Below are 14166 nucleotides of genomic sequence, written 5' to 3'. Positions count from 1 at the left end.
TCTGGCATTCTGTAGTCCTACAGGGATAGGAATCCAAAGCCCTGCGAGTGTCAGGCTTCCTGGAACCAAGAACTGGCTCAACTCCGAGCCCCATTCACCACTCGATAACACTCCATTCTGTTCATTATTGATGGCTTAGCACTGCATCAGTCACATAACGTAAGCCCACGTTGGCAGCAGCCTCCTGGAACTACGAACTTTAGCTCCAATTTACAGCAGAGGAGCTCCTTGCGGATGCCCACTGTGGTGCGCCGGCGCTGCTTCCCAGCATAGCTGGGCTGAAGGCTGGCAGTTGGGCCTCAGAGTGCACGAGGCAGGAGGAACAACCTCCACACAGCTGGTATAACCGGCAGTCACAGCTCCTACGACCATTTCTGCTAACGAGACTGGTAATGATTTCTGGAAAACCTGGGAGGAGAACAGGTTCCTAGAGAGGTGGCAGGGGTTGGGGTGGGAAAGGCCTGAGCGCATCCGTGCAGGACAGGGAGCGACAACTCCCGCGCCCTCTCCTTCCAGGGGCCACGCCTCCCCGCACGCCTGCACGGGCTCTGCATGTCGGCGTTGTTCCATTTTCTCGTTCACCTCTCTGCTGACCTCTAATCTCACTCTCTCCAGTGACGCTCACTTCCCCTTGCAGAAGTGGACTTCTATAAGGAAGCAGAGGTCCCGTGTGAGCCTCCCCCTGTGGAGGCTGCTGTCCTGGCCCCTTGAGCGTGGCCCCCCCTCACTCGTTTCTGGGCCTCTCGGGACAATGAAGTCTCTCTAGTTTCCTTTTTCTTCCTTTTCCCTGAGACAGACACAGACTTGCTCTACTGGAGAGATTTTATGGCTTACCACGCTGGGTGGACAGACTGGAGAAAAAAAATGACATACAGGAAGTTATTTCAAAAAAAACTCCAGTAAAAAAGAAAATGATGTGGTTTCAGGTACACTTCCAGGCTGGTAACTGGAGAGTCCCACTGGATTTTCTTTCACTTTTTAAAGCTCAAGGCCCACCCCACCTGTTGCCCAGGTGAAAGGAATAAAGACCACAGTGTAGCAGAAGGTCTGGAGAATAAAAGGAAGCATTTGTTGCTATTTACTGCTATGGGCAGTCTCTACTCAAAGATGACCTTCAGATCTCCCTGGAGGAGCACAAGGATTCACAGGCAAATGCAGCGCCTCCGGGGGGGGGGGGGCCTGGCCGGCAGAGGCTCTCCCTGAGTGCTGACCCCAGTGGGGCTCCACTCCTCCCTCCCCTCTCCCCTCTGCGTTTCTAGGCCCCTGGTGACTGGAGAGCACCAGCACAGCCTGATGGTCCTCGGGGCTTGGTTTCTACATCAGCACAGTCAGTTCAGTTCAGTCGCTCAGTTGTGTCTGGACCTCTGCGACCCCACTGATGCAGCACGCCAGGCTTCCCTGTCCAACACCAACTCCCAGAGCTTATTTAAACTCACGTCCATTGAGTCGGTGATGCCATCCAACCATCTCATCCTCTGTCACCTCCTTCTCCTCCTGCCCTCAATCTTTCCCAGCATCAGGGTCTTTTCCAGTGAGTCAGCTCTTCGCATCAGGTGGCCAGAGTACTGGAGCTTTCAGCTTCAGCCTCAGTCCTTCCAACGAACACCCAGGACTGATCTCCTTTAGGATGGACTGGTTGGATCTCCTTGCAGTCCAAGGGACTCTCAAGAGTCTTCTCCATCACCACAGTTCAAAAGTATCAATTCTCTGGTGCTCAGCTTTCTTTATAGTCCAACTCTCACATCCATACATGACTACTGGAAAAACCATAGCTTTGACCAGATGGACCTTTGCTAGCAAAGTATTGTCTCTGCTTTTTAAAATGGTGTCTAGGCAAAATAAATAAATAAATAAATAAAATGGTGTCTAGGCTGGCCACAGCTTTCCTCCCAAGGAGCAAGTGTCTGTTACTCTCACGGCCGCCATCACACCTGCAGCGACTGTGGAGCCCAGAGTCACAGTGCACAGTGCTCCGTGGGGGTGTCTTTCTCTTTTCTCGACCCTAAGGTTTGCAGGGCAGATTTTATGCTGAAGTCATCCACTTAAAAAATTTACTAAGTACCCACTGGGGACCAAGCAGAGGGCCAAGTGACAGCAGCAGTGCTTGAAGTTATCAAACTGCGTGTCCTCTTTAGGCATCACACACTGGGCCTAAACCCTCCTCTGTGGACCCTGCAGTCCTCCGCCTGCGCTACACCTGACCACAAAGTTCTTTTCTTTAGAGCTCGGGGCCTTCCTTCTTCACTGCCCACGGAGAGGATGGCCATTTATAAACCTCTTGTGTGCCCATAGCCATATGGTCAGCTCGTGGAAAAGGGCTGGGAATCAATGGCACCACATACTTGCAAAGGTTTTTGGAATGATTTTCCTCCAAAGAACCCAGAGTTTTCCCCAATCTGTACATCCTAAAGAGACAGAAGGCTCACTGTTTTCCTGAAAAGGAAGGAGGAAACAGTGGTAAGCAAATGAAAGGGTGCCGTCACCTCTGTACTTCACAGGCACTTTCACATTCCCTCTTCCTGTTCTGCTATCGACCAGGAGGTGTGATCAGGGCTGCTTAATTGGGACGAAGCAGGTTAAGAAAACCAAGACGGACGAGCATTGCTGACGTGCTGCTGGTGCTGGAGGCAGTTTCCCGCTTTCCACTGCTGGTTCACACTGCAGGCTTCCACGGAGGGTCTGCTGCCAAGTGAGGCGTTTCTCACACTCACTGAAAACAACCAAACAAACCCCTCCTCAGAGTAAACAGCTCGGGTGGGCTTTCAACCTTTCCCTCCTTGCTCCTAAGTGTGACAGAAAGGAAGGCCTCTCTTGGGCTCAAGCAACATGACTGAACACAAGCGTCAGAAAAAGGAGGAAGAAATGTCACTCAACACAGGGGCATGATGACAAACGCCAGGAGACGAGCTCCAGCTCACCAGGCACAGGACAGGAAGGCGACACCAGTCCCCATGCAGAAACAGCGAGGGCGGCAGCCCTCCACACACCCACCTACAGGCTCTGGCCACTCCAGCTGCCGTGTGAGTGCGTCCAAATATTATTGTTATAGCAAACAGTAAAGCCCTATGTGTTTGGTTAGCACGCTAACCATCTAATGTCTCCAGGCACTATTATCCTTAGACCATCACTGACATGCCCTCATGGCCCTTTATACAACTGAAAACTCGTCCTCTCCCTTAGGAACAAGAGCAGTTTAATCAATGATTTTTAGTTCTGTGGGACAGAATACTATAAAGGACATCAGAGAACACTTTAATGTGGATGAGTGGCTACGGATGGCTTCCTCAGGGGATGGTTACCTCAGAGGAGGAGCAGCACTGTCTTTCCCAGGATCGTGTAGAAAGGCAGAACGCCAGGCTCCACTCCAGACTTACTAAGCAGACCAGCATTTTGACAGGATTACTAAGTGATGCAAACACACAGTAAAGTTTGAGAAGCCCGGGCCTCTCCTTACACAGGTCTTGGTTTTGCTGATTCTTTTGATACTTCTGCTCAGACAAGAAAGTATCAAGTAATCTGAGTTCTTTAGATCAGTTTTTACCACTGGCAATTTTTAGGGAAGCTGACTATATACATTATCCATTCTTTTCAATGTAGCTATGGAGAGTAGCAGAGTATACTTAATACTCATGAAATGATCACTTCGCCTTGCTTCAAGTGAAGGGCCATCAAACTACTTAACAGCAGGGGACAAAGAAGCATGAGAGAGAGAGGTGACAGAAGGCACCAATAGTGAAATCTACAATTCTTTATGTCTGTAAATCAAGGTCTAAAATTATCAGACTTGCTAAACATTCTGTTGAAAACGAGATGGTGAGCAATGCATTTTGGGAAGCACCGTGGAAACACACGATGCTGGTGCAGGGTCCTGGGGCTACATATAAACCATCTGCGCTGAGCACACACTTGCCTGACCACAAAGGCTGCCTGCCAGCGCAGAGAAGGACCCAGCCAGCCGGCAGGCAGGGCTCACCTGACGCCACGTCGAGGAAGCCGCCCCGAAGAGACATTCAGAACCAAGGGAGAGCACTGAGCTGACCGCTGACAAAGACAAACAGCCTTTTCTTTTCTTGCTTGCTTATTCTTGGACCAAAATGTTCAGCGCAGTTCGTCACTCAAGTATAAAACAAACCTTAGGACAACACTATCTGCAGCACTATGAAAAAGTGTTTAATCAGGGAGAAGTTAATCAAGGTGTGTCCTCACCATTTGCTCCCAAAGCATGCTTAACCACCGCCCCCCCCCCCCCGACTTTTCCATTCATTTCCTCCGTGTTCAAAAACGGTGACCTCTGCAAGCAAGAGTGCAACTAAGGTGTTGAAATGGGTCTCGTAACAAAGTACGTTGCAAATGTGACTTCCCTCTCAACGTTTTCCAAGCTGTCTTTAGATTTTATCCATGGTCCCAACTCCGAGTTCCAGGTACGTGGCATACCGAAGGGGGACCTGTACTGCTGACCATATAAGGAGCCTGCCCACAGCCTCCCCTGAAGGCAAGAAGAGCCCAGCCCAGGAAGGGAGAGGGGAAGGTCACCCAGTAGGAACCATGTCCCTCACCGCCCGTTATGCCCCTTCCCTAGAAAGGCTACAGCAGCTGTGTGAACACCTGGCCCTGCAGAGAGCTCCCAGAGTGGTAGCCTGCACTGGTGTGCCAGTATCTTTGTTTTTCATTCTTAATTCTTCTGTACAGCAACGACTCAAAACAACAGCAGATGGACCACAGAATGAAACTTCACCAGAAGCCACGTGCCTTTTGTCAGGCTTCCCAAGCTCCGCTCTGGCTCAGCAGTAACTGCCCTGTGAGCCTGGGTAAAGGCTGGACAGCCGGGAAACACCGGGGGCACGCCTGCTGAAGCTCTGACAGACCTGTCTGTGACTTACTGGGAGCCCAGTTATAACCACTCCAGTTTTATATGGCTAGCTCAACTGAATCACACAGGCTAAAAAAGACACATTTTGGGGGGCAGCTATTATGGACTGAATTCTGTTTCCTCCTACATTCAGGTTGAAGTCCTGACTCCCAGTAGCTCAGAATCTATCTAGAGAAGGCCTTCAGAGTCAGGATCGGGCTGAAACGAGGCCCTCAGGGCAGACCCTAAGCCAGCCTGATTGGAGTGCTCACAGGAGAAGGGTGTGTGGACACGGGGACACCAGCGATGTGTCCACAGTGGAAAGGCCCTGTGAGGACACAGGGAGGAGGCAGCATCTGCAAGCCAAGGAGAGAGGCCGAGAAGAAACCAAACATGCCAACACCTCGATCTTGATCTTTTGTTACAGCAACCCTAGCAAATTAACAGACTGGCTTTCAACGGTGATCAAACATCAGACTGCGGTGGATCCAGAGAGGTTCTGACCTTTGTGCACAAACTGCTGCCCTCCGACCTTCTTCATACATGCTGAGACTCTGAGTCATGCTTTTGGGGGGACAGAAGGGAACAGGCTGTGGGGACTGTCACTAAGTCCCAGAAAACTGAGAGTGCCACCAATTTATTTTCCATTTGGATGAACATGTGGCTTCCTAGAAGCGGGCCCTCTAAGTACATGTTGGCTTTGGGGGAGGAACAATCCTTTTTATTTGGCCATGCTGCGTGGCTTGAAATACCTCAGTTCCCCAACGAGGGACTGAACCTGAGTGGCAGCCTGCTCCAGTGCAGTGCTCAGTATCTTTGTTTTTCATCCTTAATTCCTTCCTTATAGTAACCACTCAAAACAGTACAGGGCCCCCTCAGTGAAAGCCCCGAGTCCCAACCACGGCACCACCAGGGAAGCCCCAGCAATCCTGCAGCTGGATCAGTTACTTCTGTTTTTACTAATGATCTCACTTCGCAAAATGGTCAAGTTGAAGAGTTATTACTAACTGCAAAAGTTAGTAAGAAGGAGCAAAGCAACCAGCCTCAGAATACACTACCTCCCAAGGCAACGCATGAGGCAAGAGCTTGTGCTACTGACCAATTTCAACAGAAAAAAGACGAGCAGGAAAGGAGTCAGGTGAGGCCACCCAGAGCCAGGGCCATTCACGGAAGGCCTCCTAAGGTGCATCCAAAGAGCCACGGGGACTGTGGAGGTTTTAAACAGGGAGACAACATGGCCAAGTTCGTTCTACATGATAAGCATGCCATGCAGGCACGAGCACGAAACCGGAAGCAGAAGCCTTGCAGGAGGTGGCTGCGCTGGCCCCGGCCACAGCGCAAGGGGGGGAGAGCAGTGCAGAGGGCCTGGTGACAGGCTGCGAGGAGAGCTGGGAAGGTGGTCGAGATGGGAGGCAGAGGACCTTCGTGCGTCAGGTTCTCTGGGTTCTATCTGACCTCTGGGGATCTCATGGTCAGAAAATCTACAGGGCAGCTGAGACTTCCTGGGACTCAGCCCAAGAAGCTGCATTTATAGGTCTGTTCTGTCTTAAGAGAGACACGGTGTGTGGGGGTACCTGTCAGCCTCTACCCACTTGCAGTGGGAAGGGGGGCATGCACGTACAGTGTGGATGTCCGCTCTGCTCTGCGTGGGCTCCCCAAGACCAGTCTCCTGAACAGTCTGCGCTGAGAGAGAGGCATTCTCGCCAACACCAAACTCCACCTGTGAGCAGCACTGCATTTGGGGCCAGCTTTACCTGAGTGGGGGAAGCAGGCTGAAGTCAGAGAGCTGAGGTTCTCCAGTGGAGCCACAGAGTACATAAGAGCCTCTGTCTGCCTACCTGCCTGACTGTATATGGTAATTCACGTGGAAAGGATCCACAGAGCAGGGTGGACTGGAGAGGGCTTAGTGGAGACGGCAGAACAAGAAGGAAAGAGAATGGTCCAGACGGAGGTTCAGGGAAAGGCATGTGTGTGAACAGAGGCAGGTAGGTGGGGGACCTGGTCTGGCTTGGAAGCAATCAGGAGGAAGAGGCAGGACTTCTTTCTTCTGAAAGAGTGTCAAAAGCCCAGGCTCTTGAAGTGCTGCATGTTCTAGCTGGGTGGCCCGAGGAGCAGCAAGGCAGACTGGGAGAAGGAAGAGAGTCAGGGGCCGAGCGCAGGAGGCCAAGGCCACAGGCCCGACACACAGTCCCAACCAAGTGAGATGGGGTGGGAAAGACTCTGAAGGAATTCTTCCACACGGCTAGGTTTAGAGGGGGGGAAAAAAAAAACCCAAATAACCCTACGTCATCACAGGCTATGAGAAAAATCTGCCAGACAAGGAATCCTTGGGAAGACTGTTCAAAGAAAGGCTGACAACCCACTTGCAGGAGCGCAAAAAAGGATGCGATGTGGATGTAAGACAGCTCATGTCTGAACATGGTAGCTTCATATGTAACAGCAGAACCGCGGCAATTTAACTGAAAGGTGAGAATTTGAAAATAACAGCGCCTCTCGAACACTTGGCCACGGCACCGCTTATGAAGCAGTTGCTACGGGCTAGTCACTGCACCGGGTGCTTCCCGTCCATCAGCTGGTCAATCCCAGGCCCCTTCACAGACGTGGGGGAGTCAGAGATGAGAAGCTGAGGCTCCTGCAAGGGGAGTGCCTTTTCTGGGCTCTACCTCCATGGATGGAGAAGAGAAGCGGGCCCGCACAGATCATAAAGTGCACAGCACCACCTCTCTCTCAAAGAAATTCCTTTTCCCGCGGTTTCATACCTTAAGAATTTATGCAAACTTAAACACAAAACAAAGCTGACAGGAAAAGTGTTGACAGCAGGTGCAAAAAAGTAGTACGACTTGGAGACAAGACGAGCCCTGTCAGACTCCCCCAGCAGCGCCTGCAGCAGAGCCAGCGAGCCACTTCCCAGCAGCCTTCACCCGTGTGGGGCAGAACTCGGTCTGCTCCAGGCCTTCCGCCTCAGTCCTGTCTGCCTGTCTGCACGACCACCACAGTGCCAACCGTGCTCTGGGAACCCAAAGAGCACCCCGGACGCCCCGAGGGCAAAGAAGGGGAACAGGTGCACAGTAGGCACGAACAGGCTTGTGCCGGAAAACGCTGGTCTAATCTAAGTCCTTAATCTTAAAATGTAAGAAGGGCACTTCAAGCCTAACAACTAGGGAAGAAATAAAAGACGCACCAGAGTGTACTGTGAGAGCCAGGCTGTGCAGCAAAGCCTCTAACCTTCCTTGTATTCTGCTTCAAAGTCCTTCCCCTCCCGCTATTGTCCTGCCCTACTATTCCAAGGCTGACCTTGGGTCTAGGGCAGGTGTGCACCCAGCTGGGATGCTCCAAAGTGGACCAGTGAATACTGGATAGATTCTCATTTGAGGCCCATGTTTCCAGAGGGTAGGGGGTTATTGTTTCTTAAAGACAAAGCCAGACAAAAGCAAGCCAAAACAAACCAGATCCTGTGCAAAGATCTTCCTAAGAAAACCTAACTAGAAGCCTAGTCTAAATAAAGCTCTGACACCTCTCTCTCCATACACACACATGTGTGGAGCCCGCCTGCACAAGTTTCAGGGCACTGTGATGTTACCCAGATGGTGTAAGAAGCTAAAAAAGATATTATGTTGTATTGGTTATTATTTCCTAAATGTCAAGGTGTTCATTTCAGGGCAAACATACATTATTTAGAGACATACTATTAATCTGGCTCGGGGGTGAGGGAAGGAATGAGATATACGATCCATGCCACGATTCAAAGGTCCACATACAGGGAATTCCTTGGCGGTCCAGTGGAACACCCAGCTCTCACTGCCAAGGGCTCAGGTTCGACCCCCAGTCAGGGAACTAAGATCCCACATGCTGCATGGGATGTCCGGAAAAAAAAAAAAAAAAAAAAAAAAGGTCCATATACAATTTTTGATAGATTATGACAATAACAAGCACTTATAAAGACACTGTTCTAAGTGCTTTTCACTACACCTACAATCAGGATCCAATAACCAGTCTGGAATCTGGCCACTCAATCGCTAACACTGAGGGTTAAGAGCCAGATAGCTTCCTCCTCCTCTGGGTGTGTCTAGTCACTTCACTGCATTCACTGTCCCGGAGAGCTGTTCAGGATTACCCAGGAAAGGGCCAGCCCAGAGGGAGGGCCACACATGCAGAGGCCATGCAGGTTACTGAAGCATAAACCAATACAAATCAGAGCGGGGGAAGCCGCGCTGTGAAGGGGTTAGATAACCCGGTTCCCGCAGGAGCCAGTGGGTTCTTCTTTTACACACAATGGCACACCACACAATCCTCTGCCCCACCCTCAGAGCAAGACTACACGTGTTCCCGACTATCAGGCCACCGGATTCTGCACCGGCACTTCTGAAATTACTGGTTCCACTGTGGTACCGGAGCTGCTGGAGCTTCCTCCCAAGTTCAGAGGGGCCCGCCGTCTGGGCTGGCCTCTGGGGAGCCCGAATCTGGGCCTTATCTGCGAGGCTCGGCGGCCCCCTGCTGCCTGCCTGCTGTAACTGTTAGTTCCTCACCGACCAGTGAGAAAACGGCCCTCAAACACCTTCTCGTTTCACTGCCGTCTACAAGGCTTTACATTTACTGAAAACATCCACATGCACAAAAAAATATGCAATACAACTTTTTGTCATCTGAGCTTGTGTAGCGAAAATACTGTTATCCACATTTCATAAGCAGGAGCTACAGAACAGTCAGGCCTGAGCTCAGGAAGCGAATGCAGACGTGGCCAAGGACCTGCCTGAGAGGCCCTGTGAGCAGCACTGCAGTCCTCACTGCAGCGTGCAGTTCATCGCCTTCTGCAGCGGAGCGATGGGAGCAGCACACAGGCTCCCCACACAGCCTGCTGGTCAAGAGACTGGCTCTGGGCAGATACGAGTGGTCTGCCCAGGCCATTCACTCAGCGGTGACGGCAGGCCAGTGGCTCACCTCCCAGCCTAGTCTCCTCATCTATAAAGGGGCCAGAACAGAGTTACAGGCTTGAATGAGATGCTGCCCTTGCAGCACCCAACAGTTGACTAACTGCTGTTTCAGCTGCTGCTTGGCCATCACTAACGTCACACTGTCACAGCCTGCCCTCCAGGCTTCCTGCCCTCCCAGCACAGCTTCAGGAAAACCCTGGCTCCTAACAGGAGCTGGAGAGGCCCCTAATAGAGAAGGTGCAGAGCCTACTGCTGGTCACCAGGTGACAGGTGAGAGCTGGCTTCTCTCACTTGAAAGGTAAAGGGAAACTGGGATGACAGAGTAACAAGTCCGTGAAAGAACTGAGACCGAGGTGCAGCCACGGCTGAGGAGACCGACGAAGACGCAGGGGAGCAGAGGATGAGCCCCTGGAAATGACAGGGGTGGTGTGGCTGGTTTCCAGTTACTGTCCAGTAACCATGACCAGAATTGGAATGGCCCTTGGAAAAGCAACAGGGAAATTTACGGGAGCCACAAGTATAGCATATTGAAAAGATTAGGGAGTAAAGTTGCCAAATCTAAGAGTAGGAGAAGTGAGAACCAGTGCGATGAATAAGAGTAACAGCTGACATTCATCGAGAGCCTATGGACTAAGTAAACACCCTACTCATATCAAGTCATTCAGTCCTGAGAGCCAATCTCCTAGGAGGGGGCTATTCTCCTCCCTAGTGTTCACAGTAGGGGAAACTGAGGCCAAGGGTGAGGCGGGCTGTGTAAGGCCACAGACTAGTCAGTGGAGGGGCTGGGATGTGAACACAGACACTGCTATTCCAGTTGCCCCAATGAAGAGCACTAAACCAACAGCCTGCTTTGCCACCCTCTAGTGGCTGTGGGCAAATTCTTTAGGCCCAGAATGGGGCAGCACAGAGAATATACTACATAAACAGATGGTATGTTTATCAATACACTGAAGAGACGTATTTGCTGGAACAGACTGTGGGGCAGCCAGAACCTGGGTGGGGCCTCCCAGTATCAGAGAGCTGACCTGAGAGCCCCTGGACAGACCAAAGTGCCTCCTGATCCCAGGAGCCAATGTCTTCACCAGACGCACAGTTATCTGAAAAGGTTTAGCTCCAGGCACTGGGGCAACAGACCACAGAATCAAACCACTGAAGTCAAGCAAGTGAAAGAACACTCCTGTCCTGGAATCTGCAGTGGAATGTGCTGTTGCAGGATACAATTAAAAAAAAAAAAAGAAAGGAGAAAAGCCACTGAGAGAATCAGAGTATTTGTGTGAGTGAGCGCATTTTAAACAAACCATCTCATGGGACTAGGAATAGGAGTGTACTTAGAACGGCCTGTGGCAAGACAAAATCTGAGCAGCTAGACCACCTCATGAAGAGCCAGCCCTCCCGTGACACTAGCCAGAACCCCCAATGCCCACACGGCGGGCCAGCCCACTCACAGCCCGCGCCTGGGGCAGGCAGCATGGCGGCTCCACCGTCACCCGAGGACGACAGCAGCTGCTCGGACTGAACCCCACCGTCTGTGGCCGAGCTGCCTCCCCACGCCGTTCAAACTGCTGCCGGAATAATCTTCTGAAAAACGTGATTTGATCACATCAGCCCCATTCCCACCTGATGGACCTCCTACTGTCACCAGGAAGAGGCCCACACTCTTCACAGGGACTGTCCCCTCCCTGGCTGGCTCCCCACCTGCCACCGCCCACCCCTCCCTCAGAAACACACCTCAAACACGCCGCGTCCTCTGCTGGGAGGCCTCTGCCCACCCCTCTGCCCTTGCTCCCCAGCAGCCTTCCAGGTGTAATCCTGAAGTCCCTTCTGGAACGTCTGCTCCACTCCCCCTGCAGCCCATAGGCTCCCCTGCGGCAGAGCTGGGCAGGACCCACAGGCAGGCTCCGCGGGGCCTGGCTCCACTGGGCTCTGATGGCTTCTCTAGGCAACAGGCCCACGTGCTCACCATCTCCACCAGGAGGTCTACAAGGCATTACAGACATGCCTGAAACACGGCTTTTGATCCCCTCGCCTCCCCAGACCCGTGCTCAGTCCCTTCTGTATCGTGAGGGACACCACTACCCGTGACCTGCTCAAGGGAAAACCCTGGGTCCTTTTCCTTCACCCCCACACTCACGCCACCAGCCAGGCCTCTCTCTCGTGTGTCCAGAGATACTGCCGGCCTGGGCCATGGAAGGAGCTTGGGTTCTGGTTCTTCTCACCCCCACGAGCCCTGAGGGCCCCAGCCTGGCTTCTGCACACAGCCTGCCTGCCCACCACACACACAGGCCTCACTGCTCTGCCTCTCCCCTGGACGGCCCCCCCCGACTCCCCTAACCTCTCCCTGCTCCTCAGTTCGGCCGGCTCTCCCTAGCCCTGTGCTCCGCAGGTTGGGCACTCTCCTGCTGGAACACGTGGCCTGTCACCAAAGTGTGTGCGGCCACTCTGGAGCGCAGAGAGCCAGCTCAGCCAGGCCAGTGCTCTAGATCTTTCCTGTTACCACGCCTAAAGCAGACCGTATCTCTGCTGCTTAGGAGATCTACTATTATCTGAATTCTAATCCTGTTTTATCTCCCACTGTTTATCTAGAGTATTTTAGGGAAAAACAGAAAATTCTGAAACAGAAAGGCTTCAAACAAGAGTGACATCTCACAGCTGGATTGCCATGTCCAATGGCTTCCCTGGTGCCTCAGACAGTGAAGAATCTGCCTGAAAGCGGGAGACCCGGGTTCAGTCCCTGGGTCAGGGCGATCCTCCAGAGAAGGAAATGGTTACCCACTCCAGTATTCTTGAGTGGAGAATCCCATGGACAGAGGCGCCTGGTGGGTTACAGTCATGGGGTTGCGAAGAGTTGGACACGACTGAACAACTAACACTTTCAATTTCACAATGGTTCTGAGCTTCTGACAGGAAAACTGCCAGCCTGCTCCAGTGCACGTCTCTCCTAACGGCCAGGAAGCAGCCTGAGCACCAAGGGCGGGTGTCCCCTTCCCTCCTCAAGCCCCCCCAGCTGACCACGTCCAGGGCCCTTCTGTCCTTTCACTCAGAAGTGTCAGGAACAAACCCTGCGTGCCAACCTGGGGCAGACCTCTGCCTGGTGCACGGGTTCAGGCCTCACAATCACTCATCTGCCATGGACAGCACTGCCCAGCTCTGGCCCTCATTCCCCGGCCCTGGCACCCAACCTGATGCCACCACCTCATCCAGATTTTACAAACGGGCCACAGATCTAGGACAGGAAGGGAAAACACCAACCTCAAAAGTGAGTTCAGAGCTGAGACAGAATATGTGTGGCCTCGAAGGGTGGTGTCCCAGGATTCTTCTGAAGGGTGCTACTGAGGAGACCAAGGGAGATAAACTGCCTGAGGCAACAGCAGCCACGAGGGAACATGTTCGCCCACCCTCACGGTGATAGCTTCAGAGGCACACCCCTGTGCAGTGACTCCTCTCCCGCTGCCTCCTTACGCCAGCAGCTGCTCTCCTCATGGCAGGACAATCAAGAACTGCCTGGACTAAGAACGCCGGCACAACTGTCCACTCAGAGAAAGACACCGAGACCAGAGCAGGCGCCAGGCTGCCAGGAGTGTGTGCACGTGTGGGCGCCCCCTGCTTTCCCGGACTGTGAAGTGGGCAGATTCTGTATCTATGTGCTGGCCCACACTTGCTTCTGCTCAAATCTGGACTCCCAAAATTCCTGTCTCAAAATCCTCCGGATTTCAAGTGAAAGCCCCCACTCAAACCCAGGGCCTGTGCTCTGGCTGCAGAGTGGAATGGGAGGGAGGGGCAAGAGTGATGACTTAACAGCTATTCCAACGGGCTCCCAGCAGCCTGTATGCCAAAGGCACCTCACTAACAGGAAGGAAAAACAGAGCTTTTACTTCTGTAGCGTCCCTTCTTTAACAAGTCGAATGATGTGCCTCGTTACTATTACTTTTTGAGGTGGCTAAAGAAGGAAAAGTGGGCGCTGCTTTCCACAGACTCCGGCTGCCTGGGGCGGGCCCTCACCCCGCAGCCTGCGCACCAGGCGGCCGGACTGCCGAGGTGAGCCCACCCTGGGTGAAGCCAGCCTCTGCCGGCCAGGCCTCTGCCAGCCCTCCACCAGGCCACCAGTTGCTCAGGCCACACTCTGCTGCTTCCAGGAGGAGCCAGGCAGAGCAGAAAGAGAGGCGCGGCTCCGGGGGCTGGGCTCCGGGTGCAGGCACCAGGGACGCTCCCCCACTGTCCCCCAGTGCAGATGTGCAGACCGGGGTGGGGCGGGGCGGGAAGGGGGCCCACTGGCAGAGGGGGCCCTCGGGCCACTTAAGCAGTGGCTCCCTCTCTCTGCCCCGCTGGGTCCTGCACCGCCTCCGCCTCCAGAACTAGATGGATAAACGCGACTGAAGCCGGGAGAGG

The 14166-nt window shown here is 53.0% G+C and overlaps 1 protein-coding gene across 3 annotated transcripts in view; it reads right to left on the bottom strand.

The window, feature by feature from the left end:
• Nucleotides 1-14166, bottom strand: part of RNF216 (ring finger protein 216) — a 119335-nt gene that overhangs the window by 34504 nt on the left and 70665 nt on the right. The gene's annotated exons all lie outside the window — the stretch shown is intronic.

This window comes from Odocoileus virginianus, chromosome 33 (genome assembly GCF_023699985.2).
Source record: "Odocoileus virginianus isolate 20LAN1187 ecotype Illinois chromosome 33, Ovbor_1.2, whole genome shotgun sequence".
NCBI classification, from domain to species: Eukaryota; Metazoa; Chordata; class Mammalia; order Artiodactyla; family Cervidae; genus Odocoileus; species Odocoileus virginianus.
Note: the sequence above shows the minus strand (reverse complement) of the source record. Positions and strands in the feature narration are given on the sequence as shown.